This window comes from Heterocephalus glaber, unplaced genomic scaffold (assembly GCF_053883595.1).
Source record: "Heterocephalus glaber isolate CG9 unplaced genomic scaffold, H.glaber_assembly_v1.0 deba00001457, whole genome shotgun sequence".
NCBI lineage: Eukaryota > Metazoa > Chordata > Mammalia > Rodentia > Bathyergidae > Heterocephalus > Heterocephalus glaber.
The window spans coordinates 9,893,481-9,920,555 of record NW_028258305.1 but is presented as its reverse complement, the minus strand read 5'-3'; positions in this window follow the sequence as shown (position 1 = coordinate 9,920,555).

The window sequence follows — 27,075 nt, the reverse complement described above, 5'->3', positions numbered from 1 at the left end:
GCCATTCAAGCCCAAGATATCTCCCCTTTACTCTCTGAGATCATCTCTGAGAATAGTCTCAAATTTAAGATTATGTGTATCATTCATTGACTTCTTAATGCTCAAAATGGAATATGCAATGGATATAAATTTTTTTTTCTCATGTACATGAGAAAGCATTTGCTTACTGCTAAAATTAGAGTTCGACTAAACATAGAAGAATCATGAAGTAGATGAAATTTCCCTACACACCTCCTTCTATGTCCTTCTCTGCTTCCTTCACTTTTAGAAGTGGTCACAAAGTGAGGAACTAGCAACTTCCTAGCCCCCTAGACACAGTCTATTTATACAAAGCACATTATTATGTTACTCACTGTGTTATCTATTTCTAACCTGCTCCCATTAAAAACAAAAATGAATGTGACCTCCCCAAATTCTTGATGAGAAAAAAAATTGATGAGGAAAAAAATCAATGAGGAAAAAATTGTCTCTTGGGTTTTCTTACACTTTTATTTCCCATCCTAGATTTGTCACACTCATCCCTAATGGTCCCAGCTTTCTCTCTCACAGGGATTCCTTACAGCCCCTTCTCCCTCATCCAAATGTAGACAGAGATCCCTGGATGTTCTCAGCAAAACATAAATAGCCTTAGGTTCCCCAAAAAGCCTTACTGAAACATAAGATCGAAACCATAAAAGGAAATGACAAAAGAAAATATGGATGGACAACTTTTTAAAGTGACATTTTAACACACAAGTTTTTATTTCAAATATTCAAATAAAAGGAGAATAGAGCCTGACTTACTGAGTATAAGAAAGGTACTCCTCCTTAGGTAAGATCACACTAGTCTGGGAATTACTGAGGCAAAGGGAGAGGCAGTTTTTCTTCCCTTTCAGACTTCTAGGCTTTTCCTGTATCATTTCTATTTTGTTTTCTCATCTTTAATGTTGATTCTGTTTAAACGCTACAAAACTCAATGCTATCCTGGTTTAATTCTTCTTACCTGAAAGGGATGTACACCATTTCCAATTGGAGAAAAATCACCTTTAAATGTAGGACAATCATTACGATATAGAGATGCAATGATTCAATCACTGTCCATGTCGATTGTTAGCTATGTGAGTTTGAACATATGAGTTTCTTCCTGTGACTCAGTTTCTTTGTTAATAAAATGTGAAAAACAATGATATGGCCCAACTTCTGTAGTTTCTAGTTTCGCATGCATGGGTCTAACCAATCATGGATTGAAAATATTTGGGAAAAATTGCATCTATATTGAAGGTGTATGTATTATTTTTTGTCATGCTTCCCTAAACAATAAAATATAACAACAGTTTATGTAGCTTTTACATTGCATTGTAGGTAGTCTAGGTAGTTTAAAGTATATGGGAGGGTGTTCATAGTTATGTGCAAATAATACACCATTTTTTCGGACCTAGTTCTAACATTGGATCATTCAGGAATTTGACCATTTTGCTGCATTTAGACTAGTCAAATATGTACTCAACATTACTGGTTTCTTCTTCATCTGAATCAAAGAAGTCTTCCTTCACTTTTCCTATATCAGTCAATTCTTGCTCTGTTTCACTGTTATGGGAACTTTGGCTCAAATGTCCAAAATCAAAGTCATCATCATCATCATCATCATCATCATCATCATCATCATCAACATCATCTTCACCATTCATGCATTAGTCACCTGTTGACTCACTTTCAATCTGCTCCCAAACTTGCACATGTGGTTTTTCATTTACCATTGCACTGAATTTGGCTAATTCTGTTGCTGCTTTGGAGCTCCTGGACACATCTTGCCTTTCATCTGCCAAGTCAATAATACACCATTTTTAAAAGAGACTTGAGCATCTACAGATTTTGGTATCTGATGGGGATCCCAGAACCAATTTCCTGAAGATATAAATGGATGACTATACTTATTTCATAATGTTTTTGTTTATTTATTTGCTGATTGGGATTAAATGAATTAATTTATTTGCTATGTTCCAGGTCCTATGCTAGATGATAGAGTTGTAAAGGTGAAGAAACATAAATTATAGGTACATCTCTCCTCTCATGCAGAAATAAGCCTCAATATAGAGGCTTAATAAAACTAAAAGACTCAGTTTCAGGCCTTAGCCTTATGAAAGCCTGACGGGTCCTCACTTGTGATGGGCCATGTAAGTAGTCAGCTATCTTGCTAGAGAGACCCATGGAAAGGTCACATGAAAATGGAAAGGCCCTAAAACTACCGGGAGAGAGAAGCCAAGACATCCTTGCATCTTCTTGAGCTCAACCTCTTGGCCAATCCCACCAGGGTCTCACACACAAGTGAAGGATCCTGGATGTCCCATCTCAATCACAAGCCCAAGTGTTTCAGACCAAGCTCATGAAACATGGATTTAAAGAGCCACTTAGCTCAACCCTGTTAGTCCACAGTATCCCGAGAGGCAATGAAATGCTTATTGTTTTAAGCCATGAAGTTCCAGGGTAGTTTGTTATGTGACAATGGAAAGACTGACCACATAGGAACCCCTTCCCTGACATTTATATATGTATAACCTTGATGAGATTATTGAACCCTCATAAGGCTCAGTTTTTTCAACTCTAAAATGAGACAATAGTAATGTGCACTTCCCAGAGCTGTTGTAAGCATTAGAGATAATATATGTAAAATTCCTGACATTTGGTGTTAATAAATGGTAGTAATTATAGGTTGTTAGAGGTTATTAGTTTTCTAACACATTTCCCAAAGGATTTTTATTTCAAATCAGAATCCTGACAACCACAGAGTTTACCCCAAGTTGCTATTCATATTTGACCGAGGTTGTTTCTTTCCTGAGTAGCCAAATGTGAACAGGCTTTTCTCCGTGTGTAGAATACAGGAAATACAAATTCACAACCTATCTGATACTTTTAAACATCCCCTTTGCTTAATTTTGTGTAAGCAAAATATGCATTCAGTTGTTATGTCAACATCAAGTAATTAAAATTGTTGTTAAACATGACATCCTAAAGTTCTCACCCTTGTTTCCAATTTAATGCTTCCTGTGATGCTCTGGAAGATTTGTAAAATAAATGATGTAAGACATGGGAAGTTTTGGGTATGACAAGTCTCATTTATTTTCACTGTCATCACTCACCCTGGTATATAATACTTGCTCCATGCAGACTGAAATATTGCAGATGTTTTCAGAATAATATTGGGCCATAGAGAGACCTCCTGAATTTCTCATCTGGTTAATTTCAGTTTAAATCCTCATCCACAAAGCTGTTGGATGTGTGAACTCTGCAAGTGTGGGCTTCTCTTGTGTTTGCACCTGGCAGCAGTTGCCCACTCAATATCCAGCCACAGAGAGCTTGAAAGGAGTCCCAGGCATTCCGTGAAGCATGTAAGATTGAAGAACAAGGAGGCAAAAGAAAAAACTAGTTATAATTATTCATTAGTTTTTGGTATATCAGATAATTTGTGCAATGGCTTCAGGGCTTTAATTGAATCACTTTTCCCACCTTGTCTTAATTTTAATTATGCAGCAATCATTTTTATCAACCTGTGCAAAGGAACTATATGAAAATGTGACATATGACAATATACATTTACCTTAGCTCCAAGACTACAAGTGACCTACAGGCAATTAGCTACTGCCTCTAGCACTGAAACGACCAATTAAAGGGTTAACGAAATGCCCTCCAAATCACCTACATGTTCAGGTTTTTTGGGCTGCCAAGAACATTGCACTTCAACTGATATAATTTTTGACTGACTGATTTAGTAAGTCTACATCTGCTAAAATCCCAGACTCATGCCTGTAAAACTGAGGAGTCAGGTTTTATGAAGTGCTTTCACTGTCATTAAAGACAATCCCACCTTAGCCCTTCTCCTAACAAGACAATCTTGCAGCCATCGTTATGAGGCGTGATCTCAGCTTGTCATCATGGAAAAAAATAGCTTGCTAGGTCAACAAGGATGGTACTGAGTTCATCTCAAGGATGTAAGACATTCATTCTAGTGGCTGTAAGTCAGAAACTCAATATCAAGAATGTGGAAGGAAGGAAGGAGGGAAGGAAGGAAGGAAGGAAGGAAAGAAGGAGGGAGGGAGGGAAGAAACAAACAAACATCCAAAAGTTGATATTTTAAATTACACTTTTTAATGTTTCATAGTAGCTGTTCTGTATTCATATATGGAATAAATTAAGCAGAAAAGAAAAATCACTATCAGCATATCTTTTTAAATTTTCTCAGGATTTGATTGACCTATTTTTTCTCCAATTGCAGAATCCATACTAAGAGTTGTGAAAGTTGAATTTCTCTGGATATAGAGTCTGAGATAGGGATTAATTCCATAGGTCATCCCACAAAGGCCCAGAAATAGAGGAAGAAAACAAAAAAGGGAAGGCATCTAGCATAGGATGTGTTCATAAATAGATTACCACTGTAGTTACCTGGATCTCAATTCTGTTAGGAACCACCAGTGGGGTGGCAAGTGTAGAGAATGTGGATCTGTCCCACAAGAGGGCCAGAAAACCTGCCTTAGTTTCCCACCAAGCTCTGTTGATCAAGGCTATGAGTGCACTGGATATTGGCCACTAACACTCTAACCTCGCCGTAATAAAGGCTAGGCATATTCCAATAGCCAGGGAAAGTCTGTGGGCAGAGAGGTGAGGTGCTCACAGCAGAAAGCCTTCCATATGCCTAGAAGGACAAGTATTGAGAAGGTCTGAGTAGGACTCCAATAGTGCTTACTATTAAAATTGCCCCCCCAAATTATATATTTCCTAGCAATATCACATTTTGTCTTGGGACTTTTTAATATGACAATGTGTATATTTTTAGCCCGGTCTACATGGTTAATTTATTATACCTTGGATGTGAAAGGGATACCTTGTCTGTAATTCATTTTAATCCCTGAGACCCAACCTTCAAGCATCACCTCTGTCATTTGGGATGTCACAGAGTTAAGGGACAACTGAGGAGTAAGAACCAACACATAAACTACTGAAGACCTCAGTAGTTCTTTGAAAATCACATATTCCATTTGTCTGGGCACCATACTGGGGTAAATTTACAGGAAATATTTTTGTCAGATTGAAATAAATTGAAGCACAAAGCTTAAAAACTGAGTGTGTTATAGGAAACAAAGAATATAATAGAAAAAATCAATTCTATAAAAATCTGGGCCAAATTATGACCAGCAGTCAGAATCTTCCTCAAAACTACTCTTTCTATGACACAGACCCATTAAACACCACAAAGATAAACACAGAAAAATGGAGAAACACAAGATTCTATTGGATCTGGCTTTTAGATAAAAGCCAAGTTATAGAACTCAAAACTAGTTCTCAACTCCTGATGTTCTAAGGGGAAATCTAGACACAATAGAAAGAGAAAATCTTTTTCCAAATGCCTTCTTGTCCTTGATTTCTTCATAGATATACTAGGAAGATATCAATCAGTTAGGTAATGTATATGGAGCACTTATATGAAGTCAAGAAACATGTGCTATGTACCTACTGATATGCAAGCACTAGGCTCATGACTAAGGCCTAGAGAAAGCAAACTCTAGTGCTCTGCTTTTTCTCATTTGTTGGGAATGGGCTGACGCATTGGTTGATGATTGATAAATTGGTGATTAAGTGATTGCACTAAGTGAACAAATGAATCCCTCCAGCCCAATCTCTTTGTGAACAGTAACAATTTATTCTCTATTATACAAACTCCATCCTACTTCTGATGCTTCCAGTGTGTTGTGGATATACCGAAATTGATTGCTGATGGCATGAAATAAAAAGAGAGCAAAGGTTTACTCAGTGTAACTTGCTACTGTAATACCAGTAATTCTTAGAGTGCTCTAGCAGTTTTCCTGGTTAAGGGCTAATGGGACACACAGAAAAGCAAACTTCTTTATAACTCCTTGGTCCCACTTGTTGGCTGGAGTCTCCAATCCCAACTTCAAAAGTTTAGAGATTTCCACTTCCTTGGGGGAGATTTTTTATATTAAAGAATAAGTATTTTCCCTCTTGTTTCTTTCTTTTTGTGTCAATAATCCTCCACTGAAAAGATAAAGTTTTGTCATCTTCCTAAAAGTTATATTCATATGTCAGCATTTCATTTATTACTTTTTTGCTAATGCATCTTCCTACAGCACTTCTGCTGCTTGTCTGCATCCTCTTGAGAATGTCGATCCATGTCCATGGTAGTGCACTCAGTAGGCATATATGTTAGGCATTTCACTGATAAGTTGTCTTTAGTGTGGAAGCTTAAAAAGAACTTCTTAAAATTTTAGTACAGGTTTTAAGCTTGAACAAATATAAATAATGTTATGACTAGGTCAATTTCATGCTAGTTTTCTTTATCATCTCGTCTATTAAACTGATATATATTTTTTTCTTTTTCTTTTTTTGCTCTTTTATTGGTACATTTTAGGTATACAATTCATTTACATTTATCATTGGGTGTTTGTAGCTGTACATGATGTATCTTGGTTATTTTTTCCCCATTACCCATGTGCCCTTCACCCCCTCCACCCTTCCCTATTTACATAGACATCATTTCCATTTTTTTTTCTTTTCTCATAGTTTTTCCTTTCCCTCTTTTCCTTTCCCCTTGCCCTCCCTTCACCCCTTCATCTTTGGACCTTTTTTCTATTTCAAATTATCAATTATTCATTTTAATCATTTTAACCCTTGTTTACACTATGAGTTTCTCACACTAGAGAAACTATTTGGTATTTACACATGTGTGTCCTATTTATTTCACTTAAGAGTATGGCCTCGATATGCATCCATTTAGCTATAAATGACTCTAGTTTTTCATTCTTTATGGCTGAGTAATACTCCATTTCATAAAAAAAAAATCACATTTTCTTTATCCAGTCTCCAGTTGATGGGCACTTGGGCTGCTGATATATTTAGATTAAAAGTTCCAAGAAGGCATGGATTATAAAAACAAATGTAGTCATTTCGAGAAAGAGTAAAGATTTATTATTATGTTTCAGGGTTAGAAGTTTTTGACATTATACTGGCCAAGTTGCCCATTTTTGCTCTGGTCATTTTTATGACATTCCTGTTTCTCAACTCTGATAATCAGTGTAAGTAAATTAACTTAAAACAGTATAAATCTGGAATTCCAAAGTTAGAATACATGCTTATAATATTAATTCCTAGTAAGAAATATATCAAATTAATTATCTATTTGTATTAATTCCTACTGAAACCCAAAGTTTTCTTGGGATCAGAGTTTTAAGTGTGATTAACACACACCGAAGAGTGAAAGTTAAAGAGGAAAGAAAATTTCAAGAAATCTGCATTCATTATTTCTTGTCACAATAATACAACATAGAAAACAACCTAGCCGCTCAGCAGCATGTAATAGTAGATACATGTATTGTTACTACAAATCTCTCTCTTGGTTGGGTAGCTTTGCCTATCTGAACTTGGCTTGCTCCTGCCTGTACAATGGGCTGGGTTCTGATCCATGTTGTCTCTTTCTTTCCAAAAGACAAGCCAGGGAACAGTTTCATGGCAGACATAGGAGTACAAGAGAGAACAGAAAACCACAAGCTTTCTTTAATTCTATGCTCAGAGTAGGCATATTCACATTTTAATTTATATCACATACCACTGGCCCAGGAATGGGGATTTAACTCAGTGGTGCCGCTCCCTGCCTTGCAAGCACAAGATCCTCAGTTGGATCCCAGGTACCAGAACAAAAACAAAACCAAAAAAAGATTCCACTGGCCCAAAGCAGTCGAAAGACCAACCCAAAGTCAAGAGCTCAAGAACTGCACCTCATTTCCTGCTGGGGAGAGATACAAAGTACCATTGCCAAGGAAATCCATAAACAAGATCTTTAATCAGGACCATCAATCTAATCTATCACACAATCCTTTTTTTTTTTTTTTTTTTTGATACCAGGGATCGAACTCGGATCCTTCCGCTTGCAAGGCAGGCGGCGGAAGCACTGAGCTAAATCCCCGGCCCCAACTCAATCCTTTTTTTATTTAATAAAATAATTCAGGCAAGTAAAAAGGGAATTTAAAAAAGAAACCAACTCTCTTAAATAAACTTAAAACCGGGGAGACAGATGGAGCATTTATTCATTTATTCAATACACAGAGGCCAGTTGTATATTTCAGGCTTCATATTGAGTACAAATATGTTGGAGATATGGTATCTATTCTCAGGTAGTTCACAATCTTATACATTTGTATGGAGCAAGCATCACTTGGATGGGCTTTTGCACTTTGTGAAAGATACTCTATGAGTATCTACTGATCAATGATAAGATGAATGCTAAACAAAGTGGGACATTCCCAGACATGAACATTCTCTTCAACCCCACAAAACTGTCTTTGGGTGATAATCTTTTGGTGTTTAGAATATGCCAGGGAATGAAGCAAGTTTAACTGTCCAAGACAGATTGATCATACCCTTAATTTCCTTCTACAACTCTTTCCTTTATTTTTTAAAGTAGGACTGGGGATGCCCCTGAGGCCGGCACAGTCAGCACACCAGTAGGACCTTCCAAATCATAAGGCAGTAACTGAAGTCTGAAGTCAGAACCCCTCAGAAAAAAGTGATGAACACCCAGACCAGGGCAGGAGCCTTGCATCAGAAAGCACCCTCAGGTCTTCTCATTTCCATGTCAGTAAAGCTAGAGAACAGCTAGGGTGTGACATGTGTGTTCTCCCCTCAGTGTTTCATGGAGAACAGGCGCGAAGAAGAAGAACAAAGGTAGGCCGGGCATTTAGCTCAGTGGTTCTGGCACCTTCCTCGAAAGTGCAAGGTCCCGAATTTGATCCCCAATACCAAATAAAAAAAAAAGAAGAAGAAGGAGAAGAAGAAGGAGAAGGAGAAGGAGAAGGAGAAGAAAGGAATGAACAAAGCAAAGGAATAAGGAAGAAAGTGACAACTCCACACTTCAGTGTGTCTGTAAACACACATGCACCCAACATATTATATATTCCCATGAACACTATACACTAAAGCAGTTGTGCCAAACCACAGTGACAAACTTTTGGCTTTGGGTTTATTCTGAGACATCTTTCTCAGACTTTTCTCTAGAGGCAGAAAGAGCTGTGTAAAGGGGAAAGCCTGCTAGCTGATGCTAAGGGCTTCCTTGATTTGAAAAGTGAATTTCAAGATGGAAATAATCAGGGAGAACCAATACCATGCGGTTGTTTATGTGTGCTTGTGATTGTGTGGACGTGAATGCATGTGATTATGCCTCAGTGTGTCTGTGTGTAATGGGGCATTAACACCAACTCACATAAGCTGGTCTGCTTTATGAGTTGGTATATTTTTTAAAGAAAATCAAGCCATATTTTTTTCCTTCCAGTCCTCAAAGATGAAGCAGTTTACAGATGCTGAATCCTTTTTTTAGGAATAATTCTCCATGCATCATTCAAATATCCTTTGAGCTGAGCACACGATATGCACATCATGAATACATATAATCACCACGCAGTCCTTTGTGAAGATTTTGAAAATAGCATCTGAAAGAGCCAACCGTGGGTCTCCATCTGAGGACGTGTATTTGGTTAGTGTGGCTGAGCTGATTCTGACCACTTATTTCCTCTTTAATGGGCCCTGTTCCATCTCCTGCAGCTCAAAACACTGAACATTTCACCAGTTCTATAGTCAAAAAGTAAATCACAGCTTCTGGATGCCTGGAAGAATTGTATGGTTAAGTCTGTCCAATAAAGAAGTATTTGTGGAGTTTCAACACATGTCATACAAAGATTATTTTTAAATTTAAAAAATCTTTTTAAAACAAAGTAACTTCATTATTTTCTAAGATTTCTCGGGGCTAGTGTGATCAAATACTAAGAGCCTGCTACACCAAACTATATTGCTACTATTTATCCACACAAAAAAATTTTGCAAATACTCAAAGTGTAATTTGACAACAGTTGATTCAATCAAAAAGTGCTTCTTTTTCTATTATATTGGCTCATTGTTAGTGTTCAGGATTGATTCTTTACCTTCTTCTTTAGAAACATGTAACAGATTTTTAATAAATTATTAAATTATTTTTTGCCTAGAGTACAAAAAACTTGGCCTGGGAGACTGTATATCCTTCTTTTCTTTTCCAATTAAAATACAGGAAGGTCTAAAGTAATTTATTTTCTTTACCCCTTTTCTTACATATACCCATCCTGGAAATCTGGGATTAAAAATACCATATCTTCTAGGTAAGGATTTTACCTTCTATCATTTGGGGCACATACAATTTTCTGAAAAACTCTTTCATGTAAACCTGAAGCTCTTTGTTGAATCTGGCACCTCAAATGACTTCACACGCCCCCAACCCCATTTCCAGACCCAATTACCCTGAGATATTTTTGACCTGTGAAGGAACTGATATTAAAAATCATTTACTACTTTAAATATAAAACAGAGCATGAAACATTTGTAGCTCATTACCAAAAATAAAGATTTCCCCTGAAATCCAAAAAAAAAAAAAAAACAAAAGTGAAAGAATCATGAGAAGGGTAATCACCCATGTAATCCTTCAACTCCATAAACTAATATTATGTAAAATGAAAACCAGTATAGATCATATGTATTATGTGCATTTATTTAAAGAGCTTTCATAAAAATTACTGTGGGTTACAGATAATTCAGAAACAAAACATCTTTACTTATCCTCTAAGAACCAAATTTTTTCTTGATTTAGAATGCAATTATTGAGTGGCTTCTTCATATTTTAGTTAAATGTGCTTTAAAAATAAAGACTAAAACAATATTACTGTAAAAAAGTGGGTATAACTATATATTAAGGTATATATTAAGGTAATAACTATATACTAAGGTATATTAAAATCAAGATAAAATTCATAACCAAATTTTCCCAGTGCATGATGATCAATGAACTACTGCGTATTTTGGGAGATTCTACAATATGTTGAGCTAAAAATCAGGTTTATGAGGGCCAGGGATTTGGCTCAGTGGTGCTGCCATCTGCCTCACAAGCACAAGGTCCCGAGTTTGATCCCTGGTACCAAAAAAAAATCAAGTTTAATTCTTAACCATATGTATCTTGTAATAAATTTTGTGAGAAAGCATCAAATGAGCGGAGAGGTGAGAACAAGTCAATGGGGACTGTATAGGGCACAACACCAATTCCTGGAATATTTTCTGGTCACAGGGAGTGTTTCCTTAAAGTAGGTTTTGTGACCTCCTACCTTTCTTACCCTCTTTTGGATCCTGGACATAAGGTGTCAGGCCACGCACTCACTACCATGATGTGATGCCTTTCCACAGGCCCAAAAGCCATGGGACCAGTCTACCATGGATTGGGACCTTTAGAACCCTTTATAAGTTGATTAGCTCAGGTATTTGTTACAATAATGGAAAAGTGAATGACATATCAGTTACATTTCATTTTTTACTTTTCTAGCCATTATAAATGGCTTGTCCCCATGGGAAAAAGCATGTGTTTTAGTAATTTTATGACAGAATCACCTTTGTCTGCAACACACTGTCTCTAGTGATGTTCAACTTATGGAAGGAAGATTATTTTCTTGATGGAAGCCTTTCTTTTTAAATGTGGTTATAACACAGAGTTGGAAACAAACCTTTGTAGTGCTAATAATCTGTTATTTGCACATAATATCTTGCCCCAAATAGGATTTAAGTTATGATAACTCGTAATATCTATATCATATTCGCCTAAGTCACTAAAATAGATATGTTTTGTTCTTTTGTTTTTAAAACTAATTCTTTAAAATACATTTTTCATCAGTAGTTTCTTTGTGTACTGTATTTTGTAAAGATCCCTAGAAGAAAACAGGAAGTTGACTGTTCTGGCAGAATTATAAACAGCTGAATGAATCCAGATTAATATAAATGTCCTGAATGTGATGATTTGCCCCCACCAGAAGTGATTCTTTAATAAGACTGAGGGATTTACCTGAGAAAAGTATTTGACAGAGACAGAAACTGTGTCCAAAGGGAGGGCACAGATAAATATTTTCATCTGGCTTTCGCTCAGTGCCTGACTCTGAGTTACACATCATTCATGTTTTTATCCATCACACCTTAAACATTGCTGTGGTAGCCAACATGAGCAACTGCAAAATTCAAGGATATGTGTTCCAAACTACCTAGCAGACAGTTGATTAGATGGACTTTAGGGCTTCCACAGATGGATTCATTCAGTTAGGAGAAAAGAGAGCCTCAAGGAAAGTAATGATATTGGCTACCAGGCAATGCTAGGAGGGGTATCTCTGTCTTTTTCTAAATCTTGGAATCAGGCCGGGGTCACTGATTCTAATTAGCAACAGACCAGTTCTTTATCCCACACAGGTCCTGCGGAGCTGGAGAAAATAAACCTGGTTTGCCAAGTCAGAGCTTGCATTTAATTTGGGGAGGGAAATGGGGAGAATACAGTTGGCCAAATCCTCCTGCTGGGCTCTCTCTTGGGCACCAAACAGCCAAAGGGGGGAAAAGACGGGTGGAAAATAAAACACCATGATGAAGCCTGGGAATTTGAACTATGGAGCTAGACAAAACTTCAGGAAAGTAGATGGAAAAATAGGGAGAAGGAGGCAGGGGAGGGCCAAAAATCCAAGGTGATAATATCAAAGGCAATGTTTCAAGACACACTGTTTGTTTCTTCTCATCTTCTTGAGCTTTCCACTTTTGTAGCAATGTACAAATATTTAATCACTAAATATTTGCCAAGTACCCATAGTGGGTCAAGAACTTTGTTTAATTTTGCTTAATCCTTGCATTCATCTTGTAATTGGCATATATATATATATATATATATATATATATATATATATATATATATGAGAGAGAGGTTTACAGAAAAGCAAATTCCACCTTCAGATAGTGACACAGTCATAATTCAATTTCAGGTTTGTCTGACTTCAAAACCCACTCACTTTCTACTATACCAATAGAATTAAAATGTAGGAGAATGGTTCATTCTCTCCTGTAAAAGGGATTTAAAAAAAAAAACAATAGTTGCTCTGTTGTGAGAAACTGAAAGTGTAAATAAGGATCAAAAAGCATAATAGATATGGTGAAACAGGAAGGGAAGGTCCAAAGGGGAAGTGGGAGGGGTTCAGGAAAGGAAAGATGGGGATGGAATTAATATGAGGAAATGAAAAAAATGGAAACAAAGTCTTTGTAAACAGGGAGAGGTGAAGGGGTTGAGGGGAGGACGGGAATGGGAGAAAAAATAAGAACCAAGATATATCATGTAAAGCTACAAATTTGCAATGATGAATGTCATCATATTGTATGCCTAAAATGTACCAATAAATGTAATTAAAAAACAAACAATACAAAGGCCAGTGCTGAAACAATCAATATATTTCTTTAGAGAAAATGCCTCTAAGTTGAAGATTCAGAAAAAGATGAGGCTCATTTCATTTTTTTTTGTTTTGTTTTGAAATTTCCAACAGGGAAAACTTTGGAGATGTATTTCTCCAAAGTCTCATATGATGAAGCACTCAAAAATAGGCATTTTCATTGTAAATTGTCATAATAAAATGGCACTGAAAATGTAAAATGAGTGTTTAAAATGTAATAAGTTGTGATAAGTTAGACATCATTTTGCAGTGTATCCTACCAAGGAAGCACTGTTTCTAATAAAAATTTGTGGCAGAAAAAATTAATATTCAGAAAATAGTTTGTTGGGTATTACTTTTCTGTTTTTTCTTAGTTAAACTTAACTCTCTTTCACATTAGGATATCAGTTTTTCTTAAAGATCAGGAACCCACACCCCCACTTTAGGGAATGTTTTGTCCCTTAGTGAGCTAGAAGTTCTGAAACAGAGCATCCCAGGAAGCACGATAAGTAAAGTCACCAAAACTCTCATCTTGCGAAGTAGCTAGTTATAAGAGACTCAAAGACAAGTGCAAATACTCTCTTGATTTAACACAGTTAGAAATCTGAACTTTTCAAAATGTATAGAAAATTGACTAGAGGTAAAATGTAATAAAGCATTAAAAGAATGTACCAGGACCATCAGAAAAATTCATTTTGTTAAGATTTCTTTCATATTCGCTTGGAATTTCCTACTACCTCAGTGACCCCATTTTTACAGCATTTTAAAACACCTGTCTTTTGATGCTCTTAAAGATATTAATTTGAACTCCAAGCAAAACCTTCATGTCTGCCATCACTTACTCTGGGAGTATGCGTCCTCAAAAAAACACTGTTAACTGTGAGCTTGAGTTTATCTTTGATTTTGTTGTTGCTGTTGTTGTTTGTTTTGTTTTGTGTTTGAGACAGGGTCTCACTATGTAGTTCGGGCTGGACTTGAGCTTACTATATAGCCCAGGCTGACTTCACACTGTAGGCAATCCTTCTGCCTCAGTCTCCCAAGTGCTGCAATTACAAGGATGCACTAGCATGCCCACCATTTGAGTTTACCTTTTAAACATCTCTACCAGTAAGGCAATGGTGTAAAGTTTTACATTTGGAAGCTAAGTTATAAGTCATTGTGCTCAATATTCTTTCTCATATAAATTCAATTCTCTGTTTTTGTATTCCAAAATCTGCCATCTGCAAATACCTTAATTAGGGGTCTTTTGTACTTTCAGTTTTTAAATTAGATTTATGTTCTTATTGACCTGGAATAACAGTGATGTTTCTAGGCTATTCCAGCCAATGGGAGATCCAGTGGGAGAGAGGAATGAGAGACAGGTTACATTACAAATTTGTGTGGTCCTACTCCTTCCTCATGAGAAGTGAGAACAGTGTCCTTGATGCATTAGTTTCCTAGAGGTACCATGACAAATTACCACACACTAGGGAGTCACAGCAATGGAAATACACTTGCTCACAGTTCTAGTTCTCCCAGTTCTCCCAGTATCAAAGTGTGAAATAAAGTTGTTGAAAGGCTTGTGCTCCCTGCAGGCACTCTAGGGACTCTTTGCTCTCCAGCTTCTGGTGGTTCTAAAAGTTCATCGGTGAGTGGCTACACAACTCTCATCTTTGTCTCTGTTTCCACATGGCATGCACATCTCCTTCCCTCTCTCTGTGTTCTCTTCTTTTTATAATGATACTCATCAATGGATTTGGGGCCTACCTGGACAATCCAGGATGATCTCATCTTGAAATCTTTACATTAGTTATATCTTCAAAAACTTTTTTCAAATAAGGTTACCTCCACAGGTTCTGGGTAGACATATCTTTTGAGGGTACCACCATTTAACCTACAACTGATTATAGCTTCCATGAGTCCTGAGCATTGTTTTCTCCTCTCCTGTGTCCTCTATGCTTCACTATATCCTGTTTTTAGAGCCCCTTAATCCTGTTCACAGCTCTCAAGAGAACCCTTACATTAAACTTTCTTCCATTGCATTAAACTTGCCCTTTCAAATATACATGGATCTTGACATTAAACAAACAAGCAAACAAAAATAAACATGATCTTATCAACTGAAATTCTTACATTAAACTCCCAGTCTCAGCCAAAGATGCTCTTTCTCAAGAGTGTAAATCTTCCCTCACTCACCCAGTACAATTTACCACTTGAATTTCAGAAAAATGGTCAGAGTGTAGTTTAGTGGTAAATCATATGCTTGGTATCCACAAGGCCTTAGATTTATTCCCCAGCACGAAAACAAACAAACAAACAAACAAACAAACAAACAAAAAACCAAAGAAACAGAGGAACTACTTCTCTCTCTGTGCTCCTGCTATGATACAGCATAGTTGTTGTTTTCTAGGACTTTGTACAAAAAAGGGACAATTTTTTTGTTGTTAAATTCTTTTATTGCTACATTGTAGTATATAACACAATTACATTTCTCATTGGGAATTGTACCTTTACATGACGCATCTTGGTTCTTATTTTTTCCCCATTCCTAGCCTTCCCTTCACCCCCTCCACCCTTCCCTATTTACAAAGACTTTATTTCCATTTTTTCCATTTCTCATCATTTTTCCTTTCCCTTCTTTCCTTTCCCCTGCCCCTCCCACTACCCTTACCCCTTTGGACCTTTTCTTCCTGTTTTGCATTATTGATTATTCATTCTAATCATTGGTACATTTTAGGTATACAATATAATGACATTCATCATTGGAAATTTGCACCTTTACATAATCTCTCTTGGTTCTTATTTTTCACCCTTGCCCAGCCCTCCCTTCAACCCCTCCATTCCTCCCTATTCACAAAGATTTTGTTCCTATTTTTCCATTTTCTCATATTAATCCCATTCCCTTCTATCCTTTCCCTTAGCCCTCCCACTTCCTTCCCCTTTGCCCCTTTTCTTTCTTTTTCACATTACCTATTATACATTTAGTCCTTATTTACACTTTCAGTTTCTCATACCAGAGAAACTATTCAGTATTTATATATGTGTGTCCTATTTATTTCACTTAAGAGTATCGCCTCAATGTGCATCCACTTCGCTATAAATGTCTCTAATTTCTCATTTTTTATGGCTGAGTAGTACTCCATTTTATAAAAAATCCACATCCCCAAAGAATTAAAAGAATCATACCACAGTGATATATGTGCACCCATGTTCATAGCAACACAGTTTGTGATAGCTAAAACTTGGAAACAGCCCAAATGCCCATCAACTGGAGAATGGATAAAGAAAGGGATAGTTTTTACAATGAAAAATTTCCCACTTTTTACTAAGCCATGAAGAACTTTGATAAAGATTTTTAACTATATTTTTTGTTTGTGTGTTTGTTTGTTTTTGAAACAGAGTCTGTCTGTTTAATTCAGGCTGGCCTTGAACTTATTAAGTAGCCCACGCTGGTCTCGAACTTGTAGCAATTCTCTTGCCTCCACCTCCTGAGTGCTAGGATTACAGGTGTGCACCACCACACCCAGGTATTTAGGTTTACTTAAAAACTCTGCAAAATAATAGAAAAACTCAACCAATCAAACTGTAGTAAAATTGACTGATACCATGGAGATCAATCACTTAATCCACTGATATTTATAATTTTTAAATAATTTCTTTGATACTGTAGGGGTAATGACCAACACTTATTTGTGTGTATACTCTTTTCTGATGTTTAGACACTAGTTTTCTCTTATTGATGACCCAATTCAATATAAACATATTTAAAGAACAAATTCATTTGCCCAATTAAAAATAATTCTAACAAAATATTTTATTTTATAAATTGATTTTTTTCCCTAAAATACCCAATTTTTTCCTTTGTGTAATAATTAGGTTGGACTAGATGACTTAATCTTTAAGCTTGCTTTCTGGAGTGCCCCGGAGTTTACATAAATTGGCCCATGGAACTAAGTCATTCTGTCATGTCATCACCCTGATGCCATAAGGAATCCTAAGCCCCTGGGGGCTCACATTGAATAAAGTAAAGTTGTTTAACTGTCCAACTAAATTTGGAAAGTGTTGTGTGTTTCTGGATTAAATTCTATCCATGGAATCTGCCTCCTGCTGACAAAGGCCAAAATGAGTCTCAAACTCCCTGCAGCCACTGCTTCGACAAGTTCAAATCAGACATCTGACCACACCAGTCCAAAACAAGCTGGTGCACAGAAGTAGGTCTCACTGTTACCTTCAGGTCTCCCCTGTTCTGTGTGATTTAACTCTATCCAATCCCATTTGTTTCACAGGCCAGTATCTGCTTGTTCCTACCAGGTACGTGTACCTGGAGAAATTGGATGGAACTACTACATTTAAAGTATGCTGTTAAGGAGAAGACTATGTCTTCACTCATTCATTCATGCTAAATCTCCAAAAGTGTCATGTGTACCTGCAAAAATAATGCTTGCTGTTTTCTAGACAAATTTCAAATATGGGATTATCTCTTAAAAATATCTAAATTGAACCTTCCTTGTATGGTGTTAATATAACAATTTAAAGGAAGTAGTGAAAGAAAAACAATATTTAACAAATGGAGGAAATGCATATATAAATGTTCATATCCATATGCATATGTGAAATATGTGTGTATATATTTAAAATTATGGTTAGAAAAGTGCCAAAATTCAGGGCTTTGTGCAAAAATAGCTATATGTCTGCCTCAGTTAGTTTCTCTTGGAAACTTAAAAAATATAATATTTTTGATAGCTCTACCCTGCACTGCCCAGCTACATTAAAATAACAGTAAACTACATTCTTATGGCTGTCATAACATTTAGCTCGGTTCTGCTTGCAATGTGAATAATCTATTAAGATATATAAGGTGCAAAATGCCGCCTTTGTGTCTTGGAGTTCTAGCTATCAGCTGTAACAACCAAGTGCAATTACTGCCAGTGTGGGGCCTTTGCTGCTTCCCACTGCAGCCCTCATCAGCCAAAAGGTTTGCAGCAGTGACCCCTGGCAGCCTTGGTCACCACCGTGGGGGCCGCCCAGAGCTCCTTCTCCCTGTCTCTGTTCCCTCTGCTCCCTCCTCTCTCCTCTTTCTTGCCTGTCATCAATCTTACTAAAATGACAGCAGACAGATGTTAGCCTTTGCAAAGATCAAATGAAATCTATGGCTCTGGGGCTGTTCACCAAGAGCAGAGCGGACTATACCCGATACAAGAAACACACTGGCAACAGCTCACCTAGGATCAATTTGCCAGACATGCATGGCAAATATCTCTATGTAGGAATCATCTACTTGGAAATGGATTTTGACAAAATGTAGAACTTTGGTTTCTTCAGAGAGGTTTGGCAATGTACTGTTGGGAATTTCTTGTGTATATGTGCACCGTGTGTGTGTGTGTGTGTGTGTGTGTGTGTGTGTGTGTTTGTATGCAATTAAAACAGTTACTAGTGCTAAACTTACAGGAGATGGTATTTATTTTGGCCACAGATTCATAGTTTTTAACTCCTTCTTCCAAAAGTCAGACTGAACCAAGGACCTTCCTGTCACTTGCTTTGAGTTTTTAGATTTCTTTTACTGAGCAAACATTACTCCATTGCACAACTATGCTGAACATGCCCTTGTCTCAAGTAATTTCTTTACATCAATATACAGTACTATTTATCCCCAATAGAAATGTTTACCTAATCTGGAAAATGTCAGGCCATATGGTGCACATTGTATGAATTTCATACATTCTCTTTAACTCCTTCCAAAAGTCTTTTTCCCCCTGCTGTCCCTTTGTTGTGAACCAGGCAGAAATGATTAAAGGGGGATGGAAATCAGAAGAGAGGGGCAGGATGGGGAGGAAGAGGGAGAAGCACAGATGGGCATGGGGGAGGCTTCTTTCTTTGCTGGACGTGATATCTTGTAGAGTAAAGGCCAAAAAAGTCTCAGGATCAAGGGAAACTTTATACAAAGTTGGAGAAGATCCAGAATAAAAAATAAGGCACATCAACAATGACCAAAGGTGAGTATGAGGCATTATTAACAATAAGAGTCCCACAGGCTACCTGAAATTTTGGAAGAACAAACCACCTTTAGGCATTTATTTCTCTCATCACTTCTGGAAAATTATGAAGTTTTAACTGGAGGAAGAAAAGAGCAAGCCTCCAGTACTTTGAGCTTAAACAAATGTTTCTGTAATGTATCTTTCTACAGTATCTTGGTAAAAGACAGATAGCTATTTAAAATAAGCGATATCAAGGAAGAATAAACTATTATGTTTGTGCCAATGCTTATTCATGGTTTTATAACAAGACATATCTGTTTTCTTCATATAAATCTTGACTCTATATTTAGAGTTTGCAAACAATGATTCTAGTTTTTGGCTGCCTGCCACTTCTGATAGAAAGCTGGGATAGCCGCACTACGTTACTGTAACACTAAAAAATTCCCAAAATTCCATGTGTAGTACTTCCTAACGTACAAGAGAAATATGAAACATTCATATATATATACAGAAGAGAAAGGAAGCCAATGGGTTATAAATTTCAGAGAGGGGCCAAAGGAGAGAGTAGACCTGTCAATGCTCCTAAATTAAGGGTATCTACCCAAATTGTGAACACTAAGCAGGAACTACTATCTCAGGACTTTTTAGCCCTCATTTTACCTCCAATCAAAAGATTTTCAGTCTGTCTTGGGCACTTAGTCAATTCCTACACAATGGTTGGACATCAACTAAAATCTCAGCAAATAGTGTCAGCTTTAATTTAATTTTAGAAATGCAAGCTCCCTAAGAAGTTATTTTATTCTTTCTGGTTTTTAAAAAATACCTAGTAATAATGAAAACAGTTAGTAGATACTATAAAATTGTCATTAGTTTTTTTTTTTATTCTAGGGAAAAGGAAAGAAAAATAATAATCTTTAATATAGGTAATTCTATGGACTCTAGGATCTAGTAGTATTTTGGAAGAGTAGAGTTAACTCAGGAGAATTTACTCATTTAATTATAGCATGTACACTCAAATATTCATTCAATGAAAAAATACGTAGTAGCATTTCTAAGCACTGTGTCAAATACCAAAGACACAAAGCTCAAAGACAGTCTCCCAATCTGCTAAGGAAGGCAGCCAAAGAAACAGGATAGACCAGTACAGAGAGAGCTAACCCAATAGATAAATTCAGGGCCTCACTGGTCTCAAGGAGTAAGAAAATTGAATTCTGCCTTGGGCTATTGGGAAAGGATATTTGGAAGTGACTTCTCCTGAGCAACATTTAAGAAAGAAATGGGCAACTGTGGCAATCCATGGCAAGGACTAAACCATGCAAGTGGTTTGATGTCATCACAGGGTGCGATAGATGGGAGGAGTAGGGGAAGGATGGGACCTGGTGGTAGCAGATGGGGTCAGAGAGCCAAAGTTATATGATAGGGCAACCACCAAGAGATCTTTCTTAACCTGAAAAAGACTTATATAAAGACACAAACTAAATACCACAGCTAAATGGTCCCATAGTTCCAAGACTAAGCCCATAGTCTTGACATTACATAAAAATAAAAGATACCCAATGCCCCTCAGTCTTGAGATTAATTCAGGAAAACAACGAACTCAGGAAAAGTGGGAAAAGAGACTTAAAAGTAAGGAAAATTTAGGAGTAATAAATCACAATGAGCGAGATTTTAGGGAAACCTTTGTATTGTTCTGAATGAACTTGAATCACAAACTTGAATATATTAGTAGTAAATTGTTTCTTATGGTAAAATAGAATAAGAAAGCCAGGGCAGCTGACATCAAAACAAGCACTCTCACTAAAGTGAATAACCAACCTCGGTTATTTCAGACACCATAATTTTTAAATCACGTTTAGAGAAGAAAAAAATCAAATGCATTAGATCCATTTGCGACCAACGTTATTCAGCATATCAATTAAAAGCACAAAGTGCTTTCCCCGCATTCCTTCCACCCAATTTTCAAATATTTATTGGTGCATTACACTGAACATTCCATCACAGTTAGTGTGGAAGTGATACAAGGCCCATAGAACACACTGAGCTTTTCATTATGAGAGTAGATTGAGCAGGGCAAAGACTAAATTGTTGATATCTTAAAAACAAGAACATTAATTATTAAATGGAAGTAGTAATATATGGAGTTATCTGTAATAGAAATGGAATGTGCCATTTAGCCAGTCTTTAATCCCTCATTAGTGTATTTCTAATAGGAGCCTTATTAAGTTATACAGCTAGTTGAGAACTATATAAATACCTTTGATGTCATAAATAAGATATTGGCAATAAGCTTACTAATGTCAGAATTAGAATCTCACTAAGGTTGTCTTAATCCTTACTTTGAATTAATCAGGATAAGGTAAAATTAGAAATAAAGATTACTCAACAATGTATTTTGAAATATAGATTCAGCTTCACAGAAAATGGACATATATGAAAGAAAGGAGAAAGAAAGAAAGAAGGAAAGAAAGAAAGAAAGAAAGAAAGAAAGAAAGAAAGAAAGAAAGAAAGAAAGAAAGAAAGAAAGAAAGAAAAGAGATGGAAAAAGAGAGAGAGTGACAGAAAGAAACAGAAGCAAGTAAGGAAAATTCTGGTCTGGTCCCTGGATACCTCTAGCTCACAAATGAAATTGCCATGAAAATATCTGTTTATAGAATCATTAAAATAGACAATGAAGAGTTACAGCTTCTACTAAAGAACATTCAATTAAACCGTTCCCTTTCTCTCAATGAATGTTTAAGGACCAAACATTAATGTTAAATAAGATAAAAGCCATATATCTAAAATCCTCATTGTCTACCCAGTGACTCTGTAGGATGCTCAGACCTCTCAGGAAAAATTATGCCAGAGCATAAGTTATGTCCTTTCAGTTTATAAATGCTTCCTTTTGATTCCTTTTTTTCATCATCTGACTGTTGCTGTTGTTCCTTGGTAGAGTATGAAATCTGAAGAAAAAGGAGTTAGGGAGAAGACTCCCACAAGGAAGTAGTAGCAAACATATTTCCATCTTGAACATATTCAAATTTTAATTGTTTAGTCATTTTTGTGATGGAAAAGAGCACACCTTAAAATCTTCATCTTGAATAGACAGTGATCCTCACTATCTGTGTACAGGATTGGTTTCAGAATCCCTGTGCATACCTAAACCCACAAATGTTCAAATCCCTATGTAAAATGGTATAGCAATTTTATATAACCTACACACATCTTCTCTTATACTAAATCATCTCTAGATTACTTTAATGCATAATACAATGTAAAGGCTATGCCAATCATGTTGCTGTACTGTTTAGAAAATAATAACAAGAAAAAGTTTATACACGTTCAGTACAGATCCAAATATTTTTTTCCAAATATTTTTAAGTCGGAGGTTGATTTAATTTGCAGATGCATAACTCGTAGATATGGAGGGCTAATTGTATATCAAACTACCTTAGCTGATTTATTTTTCCAACTTAAACTTAATACTAGCTTCATTGTTTTAATATGCTTCAGAGTGATTGTAAGCTCTTCAACTTCGAATTTACCTCCACATACCATCCTAAAATTTATACTCTTGAGGTGGTTTGGAAACTGAACAATGTTTTTTTTTCTGCCTCTGAAGTCTTGAAAGTTTGAAAAAAATATCTCATAATTGCACATTCTAATAATGGGCTTAACTTTACCATCTATAGCTGAGATTAGGTTTTTCAAATGGCGTATAAAAGAATACTCACACCTCTAGGAAATTAGCAAAATTTTCTCCTTCAACCACTTCTTATTGGTCAACATGTGAACAAAAGTATAGTGGCACCTCAGTACTCCTTGTTAATTGGTTCTGGGAGGTGTGATGAGTACCAAAAACAATGAGTACCAAACAAATTGTTTTGGCTGGAAAGGGTAGCCAGTCACAAGGCAATGGGCACAGGCAAGTTCTAGCTTGCACACTGAGTATCAAACAAACTAGGATAACATTTTCACATCAAAATGTGTCAAGTACGAATTCAATAAGTTTCAAGGCAGCCAAATACCAAGGTATGGCTGTAATGCTGATTAACAAGTAACACCAGTATGGAACACAATACTTACTGAGCCAGACCCTTCACATGCATTATAGCACTTAATTCCCCTAGCTTGTGCATGAGATGGGCTTCACATTCTCCTGTTTGCAAATAAGAAACAAATGGTCAGATACATTGATCACTTGCACATAGCTCTAAGTGGAGAAACTACTGTTCAGATTCATCTCTGTTGGACTCACTAAGTCATATTCTTTATTTTTTTCTGCAATTTGTACTTTTATTAGTACACACTTGCAGCACATAGTGACAACATTCTTGGTGGAAAGTTGGTACATGTACATGACACATCTCAATTCTTTTTTCATCCCTTTCCCCCACTCCCTGACCCCTCCATCTTAAGTACAACATTCTCTTGTCTTTTCAGAATAACTGATCTTGTAAGCCCTAGTCAAATGATCAGCATGAATGCTTGTCTCATCTTCACAAATCAAATGAAAACTTAAACAAAAAAAATTCAATCTTCAGCTTTCTCAATAAAAGTCTTTAGGAAACAGTGTAGCTTTCAACTGTCCCCTCTTTTCTCCTGAGATTGAACAAGGGTCCCTTAGCTCAAGGCTCTGCACTGCAGTCCCTCAGTGGGTTAATCCATGGCACTCTGAAGTTCATAGAAGGGACAGTCAGAACTGAACAGTGGGATTTTAGAATGTTAATCACTGGCTCCCCTCTGATTGGCCCAGAACAAATGCAGGGTACAGTAAATTGTCCTTGTCAGCTCAGCTCACATGATGATATGCTTTATTTCTAGACATGCCTTGAATCTGTCCCCTGAATTTATGTTCAGAAAATAAACACTTCCAGACGGCAATAAAGCATTCAGTTGTGGCTGGCGATTCCACAGCCTCAGACCTACCAAAGCTCTTTTTTGGGGAAGTTTTAAGGGTTTGAGCAGTGTAGAGTCCAAAATCACATTTTCCCTACTTACCAGCCTGGCACAAACGTGTACCATTACAACCAGACCTTTGACTGCAGAATTGTCTTCCTTTTCGCTTTCCAATTCCTACTCCCCCATCACCCTCCACCCCAGCTCTCACATTTAGTATTTGTCACTTTGGGTTCTATTAAAAAAAACCATTTTTTTTTTTTGCAAATTGCCTAAATTTAAAGGAAGCTGCTATTTTATCAACTTACTTGATCTCCATTATAAAGCAAGAGAGATTATGACTAGGGAATATTATCATGCTTCCCCAAATTCAGGTAGTCACCACATTCATAATTTTTGTCCATATCTGCTTATGTTTATATTTTTACACTTTTATATTCTTTAAATCAACTCCAATTTCATTGCTTAATCAGGTTTTAGGAATTAATTAGGAATTTGATGTCTATGCATGTTTTCCAATATATACCTAAAATAAATATGCCACCATTAAATTAAATTCATCAAAGTACCTTAAAAGTCATTTTCCATACCAATGCAAGTCAGAGCTTCGAAAAAACACAATTCTAGAATAATATAAAGATCCCAAAGAGGATCAAATAACTGAATATAAATAAGTTACAATAATAATAAAGATATCAAAGATTCAAAATACTAGCTTATTACATAAAAGCTAAATTAAGCAGCTGTTTCATTTTCACCTAAGGTAGCCAAGGGACAGCTTGTATTTAGATGATTTGCTGATTGGATTGTGTAGGACAGTCTCTGCTGTTACTGATAAACACCTCGCCTACCTGTGGTGTATGTTTGCACCTTGTAATGTTTATGATCACACTCTGTCTTGGATGACAATCTCCTTGCACCATCAGGCTGCTGAGACCTTAAAGAGACCAAATGGAAGAGGAACAACTTCTGAAGGAGGAGAGAGCAATGCCAAGGGAGAAAGTATGGTCTCCTTTCAGATTCAGTGTTTCAGGAATTAAGCTGGGGGATACATATCTCTTTAAATTTGCAGAAAGGAAATTCGATGACTTTTAATTCTAGGTGTAACGTCACAGATAAATATAAGAACTATGGTTGGTAATTAAAACAGTGTGGTGTGGCGAGAATAAATTGCATCAGGTGTCAGCAGTCCAGCTATTAATATGGGCTGCCGCTGAACCATGAGAAGCCATTTCCCCTCCTGGCTTCTCTCTTATTGTAGCAACGCAGCATGTTCTCTCCTTCGCAGCAGTGGACTATGGAAGCCCATCAGAAGGAGTTCTTAGAACCTTCTCATGTTCTGCACCAAGAGACTATGACATCACTCCAGTTCACACATGGAAAACTTTAGTGTAAACATTAAGATCTTACTTACCTAAATGGCATGGTTGAGGATCACATTCTTATAATGCAATACTTCATCTTTCTGCTTTTTGTTAATGTTACTAGTATAACATCACTTGTGTTAAGCTTGACCTAAACTTCTAATGTAAGAAACTTAAGAAGGTTATTATGTTTCCTTAGTCAGATATCCTTGATCATTTTTGTCCATAAGCAAAGGTCTTCTAGCCAAGATTTGAGGAAAACTTCGGGTTATAAAAAGTGAACTTTACTTTAGAAAAGTGAAGAAAATTGCTAGTATGACCTAGAAATTGCAACAGCTAGCCAAATGAATTAGAATGAGATACACAGAGTTTCATCACTTTTATCAGGTATAGGGATATAATGACACACGAGGCAGACAAAGTCTTACCCTCCAACTCCTGGAAATTATGTCTCAACAACGGAAAAAGATAAAAAGATTGAAAAAATCATGAGAGGAAATGCAGCACAAAATAGACAAGTAATATGAAGTAGAAAAAAATAAATCTACTTAACATAGCATGGTTAAAAATACTCTTTTAGGAAATCAAAGATCTAAAGGAAAAGTAGTTTGACACATAAACAATATTTTAGACATAGGCAATTTATGTAAAAGTCAAAGCAGAAGTTAGATTGGTAGCCTGAAGGACTTGAGGGGAAAAGAGAGTAGCTAGAGGGTGCTCAGGGGGAGCAAAGTGGCATCAAAGAAGTGGGTGGGGAAGGATGTGATTCTTGAGGACCTTATCAGCTTTGGGAAAGAGTTTAGATGTGTTTGTTTGTGTTTGTTGTTACTTGTACTCACAGTCACAGAAGATTTTTAATCAGGATACAAATTTTTGCAATTTGAATTTTTAAAACAAAATGTGGTAGCCACCACATGGAGAGTAGAAGAGCGTGGTGAGGGTGGAAGTAGGAAGTCATGCTGGAGGTCATTGCTATGATCCAAATGAGAGATGATGGTGGCCTGGCTAAGGTGATAGACCAAAAAGTCCAAAACGAACAAAAAGTCACTCAGCTAAGAGACAGATGTTACAGATAAACTTAAATTTGCTCATGAGTTAGATATAAACAGAGGAGCAATCAGGGATCATTCCTATATTTCTAACTTGAGCTACTGGAAGCATGGTTTTCAAGAAATGATTGAAATGTATAGTGAAGATTTGCATTTTTAAAATTTTATTACAGTAAAAGACATATTGCCATTAATTCCCCTCAAAATACTGCCCCTCACTTTGAACACACTTATGTTTTTGCTCTTGCCACTTTCTGAAGCAGTTCTGGAAGTCCTCTTTCATGAATATCTTAATAAGGTGTGATCAAAATGTGGTGAATGCTGCTAACAAGCACCATCCAACAGAAAGACAGGCTTATACAGCATTGCTGTATGTGCTCATTCTTATTCAGTGGATATGGCCCTATGTGACTTCTGGCTCCTCCCCAAAGCCAAAATTACAATGAAAGGTGAATGTTTTGAATGATTCAGGACCCAGAGGCAGCCCTCACACCACAAGAAAGACATTCATGATAAAGGACTTCCAGAACTGCTGCAGACAGAGAAAAGAACA